The sequence below is a fragment of the Tupaia chinensis genome, unplaced genomic scaffold (genome assembly GCF_000334495.1).
Source record: "Tupaia chinensis unplaced genomic scaffold, TupChi_1.0 Scaffold000527_1, whole genome shotgun sequence".
Lineage (NCBI taxonomy): Eukaryota > Metazoa > Chordata > Mammalia > Scandentia > Tupaiidae > Tupaia > Tupaia belangeri.
Window position 1 is genome coordinate 7,291,231 of NW_006160040.1, and position 8,885 is coordinate 7,300,115.

At 42.5% G+C, this 8,885-nt stretch overlaps 1 pseudogene; it reads right to left on the reverse strand.

Annotated features, from left to right (window-relative positions):
- Positions 1–8,082: 8,082 nt before the first annotated feature.
- Positions 8,083–8,505, reverse strand: LOC106735777 (60S ribosomal protein L29 pseudogene; annotated as a pseudogene).
- Between the last annotated feature and the right edge of the window lie 380 nt (positions 8,506–8,885).

Consider the following 8,885-nt stretch of genomic DNA (forward strand, 5'->3'; position numbering starts at 1 on the left):
CGGACGCATGTGTGTGCGTGCCCAAGATCCTAAGAGGAGAATGAAGGAGAAGGGATTGCGGCATGGCCACCCCCCTAGGGGGTGATTTCTTGCTTTCTCTCTCTGTCTCTCTGTTGAGCACACATGCCCTATAGCAAAAATCTCTCTCTCTCTCTCTCACACACGCACACACACACAGAGACACACATACACGGTGTTACATACATTACTGACCCATTTCATTCTCAGAACAACCTAGTAAGGAAGGCCTTTTCTCATCTTAGAGAAGAGAGTTGACCCTGGACAGGTTAACTAACTTGCTGAGGATCTCACAGGCTTTGCACCAAGGCAGTCCATTTACTTTTCACGCTAAAATAATAATTCGCATTTATAAAATGCTTAAACTTTTCAAAAGGACTTCCACACATAGGTTTATTAACCTTCACAACAGTCCTATTATTCCTATTTTTTAGGTGAAGTTAATGCTTTTCCCTGGTCGTTTAGTCAGTAAATGGTACAAGAAGATTTTAAACCAGGTCAACTTCTTCCACTACAGAGTGCAAACCTCTAGGAAAAGAAATCATAGCTATAAACGGATGGCACTCGAAGGTCAGGTCTGAACCCCTTCCGGTTAGTCCTTTCTTCACAAAGACTTGTATCTAACAATAGTTTTTATTGAGATGTAATTCATATACCATGGCATTTTCCTGTTTAGAGTACACACTTCGATAAATTTTAGTATATTCCAAATGGTATAATCATTACCACAGTATTATTTTAGAACATTTTTATCACCTTCCATCCAAAGAAACTCATACCTAATAACTGGCATTTCATATTCTTCCCCAGGCCCTAGCAAGCACTCACTTTATGGCTCTCTGGATTTGCCTACTCTGAGTATTTCCATGGGATCACAAAATATTCTGTGTCAGGCTTCTTTTCACGTAATGTGTTTTCATGGTTCATTCATGCTGTATCAGTACTTCATTCCTTTTTATGGCTGAATAATATTTCATTGTATGGTTAGATCACACTCGATGTACTCATTCTTCAGTTGATGGGCATTTGAACTGTTTTCACTTTGGAGCCACTGCTAACAGTTACTTTGAATGTTCATGGGCAAGTTTTTCTGCAAAAGACAGGCATTTTAAAATAAATAACCATTTTCAGACTAATGGCTAGTTTCATAGAAGACTGGTCCCATAAAATGCTCTTCAAACAAGTTCTACGGTTGAATACATTCTCTCTCTCTCTCTTTCTCTTTGCCAGAGGGTGCATGTGCTTAGCAAAGAGAAAGAGAATGAAAGGGATAGGACATCCCCCCACCCACGGGTCTTGGTCACACCACACACCCTTCCCTCCGTCTCTCTACCCTGCTGGATCTTGGGCACACATACATACACACTTGACATATTTTTCGAGCTGCTAGGACTGGGATATGAACTGCATGGTCAGCTGTGTAGGATCAGACTCTCAGCCACCAGGCCACGGGGCTGCCCTGGTTAGTGTTTTAAGATACATTTCCCTGCTCTGTTAGAGTCAAATACATAACAGAGGCATTAAGAAAACCTGTTTAACTTTCCTATCTATTTTTCCTCCAACTTCTATAATGCTGGAACCTTCTTTCACAAAACACTATTAACATTCTGAGGAACTAGTGTGCTATGAAATACCTTTTGGGAAATGCCACCCCAAATATTTAGAAGTAAATATTTTAGGGTGGGAAGCAGAATGCTTTCAGTTCATTCTGAGATGCTCCCTTCCCCTCATCCAAGCCAGCATCTGTGTATATGACATGCACACGTAAGAATGGGCCTCACAGTATGGCCCCATTTCTATTTTGGGTTGGGGAAAATAGGTTGAAATTTTCTCTTCAAATACAGCTTTTCTGGTAAGATAGGTTGCTCTTCCGGTATTGTCACCCATCTTAGCAAAGCTCGATGCCAATCATAGACCAGTGAGGCCAGGAATGAGGGTTCCTTGACGTGGTTCATGCCTTTGCCATCTCTGTGATTTCCCTAGCATCCAGCAGACAGCTTGGCACACAGAAGGTGCCCAAGCTGTTGATGAACAAATGGGGTTGGTGATAGGATGCACCGGGGGCCCACCATTTTGTAGAACTCAGACCCTTTGACTTACAATTCTGTTTTCTTTCTGACAAGTGCAAGTTGGAGCTAGAAACTTATTTTTCTAATTTAAATTTTAAGTTAAACTTAAAAGAAAATTATTTCTTCCATGAGCGAGACAGAGGGAGAGAGTCAGCAAAATACAGAGAAAGAGACAGAGAGACAGAGAGAGAGAGAGAGAAACAGGCACTCTCACCAGGGTCCCCATGCCGTGTTTCTCAGATAGGATCCGTCTTGCCAGCCTGGACCTCAAGCACACATGTGAATGAGGCTGACACGCCCAAGGAGTTGCTGGATACCAACCTAGGACATTTCCAATGCGAGTCTACTTGCATTACCACTGCTCTACCACCCAGCCTCTTAAATGAAATTTAAAAAAATTTACAGAGACCAGCAGATGACATAATGGTTACGCTGCTGGATTCCCATGTGGTTGACCACGGTTCGAGTCCTGGACCCAGCAGCTTAAAACTCATGGCAGGTGTGTGTGCATGCATGCCCAAGATCCTGAGAGAAGGGATTGAGGTGTGGCCACCCTTCCTGGGAGATGATTACTCACTTTCTGCCTCTCTGTCTCTCCAATGAGTGTGTGTGCCCTACAGTAAAAACAAAACAAAACAAACAAAAACAAACAAAAAAACCACTTTACACTTTTTTTTTGTTTTTTTGTAACTTTATTTGAAAGTCAGCAGTTAGTTCTCATCCACATTGACTGTTGGTAGATTTCTGAAAGTGGTAACAGGTACATAGGTCACCAGAGTGTAGAGCTTGTTGGGTGACTCTTCATCCTCATTTCGTTTTCTAGACAGCCACACACGGATTCGATATGGGACGTTCCTTATTCCTTTGGCCCAGACCGCTTTGTTGAGCCTGGTATCAATGCGCACATCTGGAGTCCCCCTCTCTTTCATGGCAAATTTCCGGATTTCTTTGAGTGCCCGGATGTGCTTGTGAATGTTGATGGTGTGTTCCCGGGCCACCCATCAGGAGGGGAAAGGGGTGTCCTCACCAGTAGAATTAAAACTGGCATTCGCCCTGGCTCTCTGACTCTGGAAACGGCCCTTCTTCTTCTCGCCACCCTTTTTTGCGGGAGCCATTCTGCCCGGGCCTAAGCTGGCAAAAAAGGCTACACTTTATTTTTTTTTTTTCTTTAAGTCAACTGGGCTTGAGATGTGCCATGAAATCAGGACTGGGATTTCCCACCTTGGAATGATGGAATCTGAGGAAGAAAGTATGTACAGGCACCAGACGGAATCTGAAACTGCAAGGCATGAGCAGTGAGCAGTTAGGAGAGATACCGAGACCGAGCAGGGAGAGCCGCTGCAAGCGTCACTGGAGTTTTGTTGTGCAGCCATGATTCTCATCACGGCTTCCGTACATGGCTAGTTTTTGGAGTGCCAACACCATCGTAAACAAATATATCTCTCTTCAGTCCAGGGTTCAAAGCCTCCAAAGGTGAGCAGACTCTTTTTTTTTTGGTGATTTTACCGGGTCACTTGATCTGCACTGTAAGCACATGAATTTACAGCACATGTATAGAAATGGAGAAAAATATCATTTATGTTTTATCTATATTTAAAAAAAGATACCACCAGAGAGTAAAACACCTGTTTAAATTAATTACTAATATTCTTAAGACCGCCCAAAAAATTAGTTTCCAATTTTTATAGGAAGAGGCTGTCACACGAGAAACTAAATGTAAGCTCAGCAGTCCCTTTGTCTCTCAGAAAGACTTATCTTAACCTCTGTGCCATTTCAGATATACGTCTGATATTCCTATACATGGAAAATTTCAAGTCAGTTGTTTGGTAAAATATTCTTTGGATTATTTTGCTCATCTTTACTAGAAGTTATGAAGATGCCAAACAGTTCATCTGGGCCTTTTCCTGGGCCCCCAGATTTGCCTTCTTGACCTATTTTCTTGAATTAGAACGCAAACCCCCAATTTGTCTTCTCTACACTGTCACACTAGCTTATATCCCTTCACATTTTATTTGGGGAATAATAATAGCAATTCTCTCTAACAGTTGCATGGCGCTGACCTCAGTATTCAGTATAAATACTTGCTGAATATAACTGAATACTTAAAATAGAAGTTCCTTTTCTGGGAACGGGAATCAAGTGTGAAAAGTGATCTTTCAACCATTTGTTTGCAGAAACCTGCCAGCCTGAAGGCCCTGTGGATTATAAACCAGAGGGTGGTGCTTTGCCTGGTACAGGAAACCAGTAGTCTCTCCAGCCCCTAGACCTAACCTCTAACCCTGGCCACCCATCAGGAGGGGAAAGGGGTGTCCTCACCAGTAGAATTAAAACTGGCGTTCGCCCTGGCTCTCTGACTCTGGAAACTGGGCACCTTAAATTCCTGCACTGGGGCTCTTATGCAGCTTCTCCTGTGCTTTTTCTTAGCAATGTGGGGCCAATACCTTTCCTTTTTGCTTCTCATTGCTAGATAACCTCTTTATTATTCTGATACCTTATACAGATTAGGTAAAAATGACCTTTGATGTATGATATAATCCTCATTAGGAACAACAGTCATCGTGCTGGAATGAGGCCTGGTGAAACGTGTGAAGGTAGAGGAGTGCTGAGTTTGGAGTGAAGCTATTGTTTTTGGCCTCTGTATCAGTTGACTTCCTTGTTCAAACCATTGAACTCTTGGGGCTCTCAGTTTTTCCACAAGGTCAAGAAAGATGAACTCTGGGAACCAGCAGTTAGCGTAATGGCTATGTCGCTGGACTCCCACGTAGTCGACCGCGGTTCGTGTCCCGGACTCGGAGGCTTAAAACTCACGCCGGGCGCATGTGCATGCGTGCCTAAGATCCTGAGAGGAGAATGGAGGAGAAGGGATTGCAGCATGACCATCCCCCCTGGGGGGTGATTTCTCGCTTTCTGTCTCTATGTCGCTCTCTGTCTGTCTGGAGAGCGCACGCGCCCTACAGTGAAAATCTCTCCAAAAAAAAAAAAAAAAGAAAGATGAACTCTTTCAATCACAAACCAACCCACAGAATTGTTGAAATAATAATAAAAAACTAACAGACTTGAAGAATTACACAGATGTAGCAGATATTACTACTTGCCATGTCAACATTTTTATTGTTATTTTACTTCTTTTAACAAAAAGATCTGCAGGAAATGCTAAGTATTTTTGCTGTATAAAACAGAACTTTGGAGACTCAATGAAGCATACTGATAATTAAAAGGGTAATGGAAAAGTTATAGACTTTGGAAAAACATGAGTTTGGATTTGGGCAGATTATTTAACTTCAGTTTTCTCAAATGTCAAATGGGGATATTATGCCTACTTTGTTTCACTCTTTTTTTTTTTTTTGAGAGGTTTTTGCTATAGGATGCGTGCGTTTGCCAGACAGACAGAGAGAGACAGAGAGACAGAAAGCGAGAAATCACCCCCCAGGGGGGATGGTCACACCATAATCCCTTCTCCTCCATTCTCCTCTCGGGATCTTGGGCATGCACGCACACACGCCCTGTGTGAGTTTTAAGCCACCGGGTCCGGGACGCGAACCGCTGTCAACTACGTGGGAGTCCAGCGACATAGCCATTATGCTAACTGCTGGTTCCCAACTTTGTTTCACTCTTGTGAGAATTTAAAATATTAGGTATAAATAGTACCAGCAAAGTTAGAGTTACCTGGACTCGTGTACTATGGGCAGATATATATATGGGGATATATATGTATCCACATGTGTGTGTGTGTATATATATACATTCATATATATATGTATATATATGTGTGTGTGTGTATATATATACATTCATATATATGTGTATATATATATGTGTGTGTATATATACATTCATATATATGTGTATATATGGGTGTGTATATATATATGTATATATGTGTGTGTATATGTATACATATATATATATAGACACACACACACACATACACACACATATATATATATATATATATATATATATGTCCCCAAGCCCCATCTTGCAGCAAATATGCATTCTTTTTTCCTTTTAAAGATTCCTATGAAAAGTCAACATTTCCTTTTAAATAAAATGCTGACTTGCCTCCAGGAATCTTTATTGCCGACTGTCAAATTGAGCTGGGTTGGTCTTGGGTCTGATTGAGAATATAATATTTTGTCCTCATATCTGATTTATTTGATTCTCACTTTACCAACAAGATAAATTTGAAGCTAGAGATTGTTGTTGGAGATTTGCTGATGAATAAACTCTTCCAGCTTGTACTAAGGGTTCTACTGATAAAGTTACTATTTGAAAGACAGTTCTAAGGATGTATTCACTGTAAATGTCTGTGAATATACAGTTTTATCCTTCCTTTCTAATTTAGTAAGAGATACTGAGTCCAAGTGTTGTGGATAAAATATATCTGTACAGTCCTTTTTATGGGTGAAGAAGTCTATGCGGCTTGCAAATCCAGAGCCAGGCCTCTGACAAGGTCACGTGCCACGGGCTTTGCGTGTGCTGAGTCTGTGAGTACCTGGAGCATTTGTTTAGCCCCCTCTTTCCTTTCCTCCTCCAGAAATGTGTTAGTTAAGGGAAGACAGATGTAGGTATGAAAACCTCTTCAAGTGTTGTTTCATGAGAAAAGCTGGTCTCTCTTGGAACATAGTATGATTATTTTTTAAAGAATTATTTTATTGGGACCAGCAGTTGGTGTAATGGGTATGTCGCTGGACTCCCACGTAGTCGACCGCAGTTTGAGTCCCGGACCCGGTGGCTTAAACTCACGCCGGGTGCGTGTGCGTGCGTGCCCAAGATCCCGAGAGGAGAATGGAGGGGAAGGGATTGTGGCATAGTCATCCCCCCGGGGGGTGATTTCTTGCTTTCTATCTCTCTGTCTCTCTCTGTCTGTCTGGTGAGCCCACACACCTTATAGCGAAAACCTCTAAAAAAAAAAAAAGAATTATTTTATTTAATTTTATTCATCATTATTATTATCTAATTTTAGCCAAAGAGAGAGAGAGAGCAAGCAAGCCACCAGGTCCAGGTCTCAAACCATGGTTGGCCATGTGGGAGTCCAGTACCTTAACTACCATGCCATCTGCTAGCCCAAGGGTGTGACCTTTTTTTTTTTTAAGAGTCAAACCTAAAGACCAAGCAATCCAGAGTGTCTTGTGGAGAACAAGAGCCTACATCAAGGCCCAGATAATAGAGAACAGCTCTTCTCAGATGTCTGGAAGCACCTATTTCTTCCAGGCTTTCTGGTGGTCTCTGTTTTGATTTCCTAATTGTGTCCTTTAGTTTAATCTGATAAGCTACCTCAAATCCTTTAGAAAGTAAGCAGGTTGAAATCCTAAATAAATAAAACTACTACAGCCACTGCAAACCTGACCTTGAGCTCCTGTCAAGAATGGTGATCTGTAACCTCTTTCCCCAACCATCTCAGCCATGGACCTGCAATGACTGCCCCCCTGAGGTCCCTGAAGCCCTGGCAGCAGCCCCTTAACAGCTGCAAATGCACTAGGGAGAAACAATGTTCCAACATTCACTTTCCCTAAAGGTGGAGCAGGTGGTGATGAGCAGTGTGATAATTAGAAATATACTTCATTAGTTCAACCAGAAATCCCAACGTCTGTCCTCTTACCCATGGGGTCATCCATAAAAAACTGCTGGAAGTAGTCTGCGTTATCCCCTACACATATTCCTAAGACTAAAGCGTTACCCAACCAACATTCAAAGCAAAAACTTTTATTCTGAACTTTCCCTCTTCTTTTGTGCCCTCAGACATTCAGTCTACCAGTCCTATAACTTGGTCCTTCTAAACCACTGGTTTCAAGCCTAGATGCAAATTCACATCACCTGGGAGGCTTTAAAAACAAATGCCTAGGTCTTGTCTCCAGGTATTCCCCCCCCCAACCCCCCGGCTTCATATTTATTTGTACAAACAGCATAAGAGAATGTCAGCATACCGAGTGAGAAGTACAGGGGTTGCTAGTCCTTCTGTCCCCTCGTGGGCAGAGGCCTGTACCTCAGAGCTTTAGTGAAGGCTGGGACCCTTTTGGGAGCCTGAGCTGGAGCTGCAGCCAAGACTGAGCCTTGCTTTGAGCCTTGCCGTGTTGGCCTTCGACCAGGAGAGACTGGGACCCTTGGCAATGCAGGAATGAACATATTTTCTGAGCTTGGGGTAGAGAATTTCAGCAAGTCTACTGAGCTTTTTCCTGCTGCCCCACAGGATCCTGGGCTTAACCTCCTTGGGCTTCATGAGGGCCTTGATAGCCTCTGCACATGCACTCATGGCCTTGGCGTTGTTGGCCTGCATCTTCTTCAGGCCCTTCTTCTTGTGCTTTTCGGCAAAGTACATGTTCTTCAGGAACTTGTGGTCAACCCCTTGATATTTTTTGTGACTGGGGTTTCTTGATGCCATTTCTGTGCCATTTTTAGGATCAGTTGTGTGAGGCATGGTTCCTGGACTTTGCTATGCCTATAGTGTACTGTAACCTGCAACTCCTCACACCCCAACATTCTGATTCAGTGGTCTGAGTGTGGATCCAGGCATGAGTGTTATAAAACAAACCAACAAACAGACAAAACGAAGAACAAACCTACTCGCCAAAGAATTGCAAGCAGCTGGGATTAAGAGTCATTTGCCAAAACCTAGCCTTAATTGATCCTATCTTTTCTGCAAATGGCATCATTTTGGGGGTACATGTATTCAGCGTGTCTTTTTTTTTAAGTTTATTTATTAGTTTCTTCTATGAGATACACACACACACACACACAGACACCCCAAAGGGCTTTCCTACTGAGATTCACCCCCAGCCTTAGCCAGCTCAGATCAAG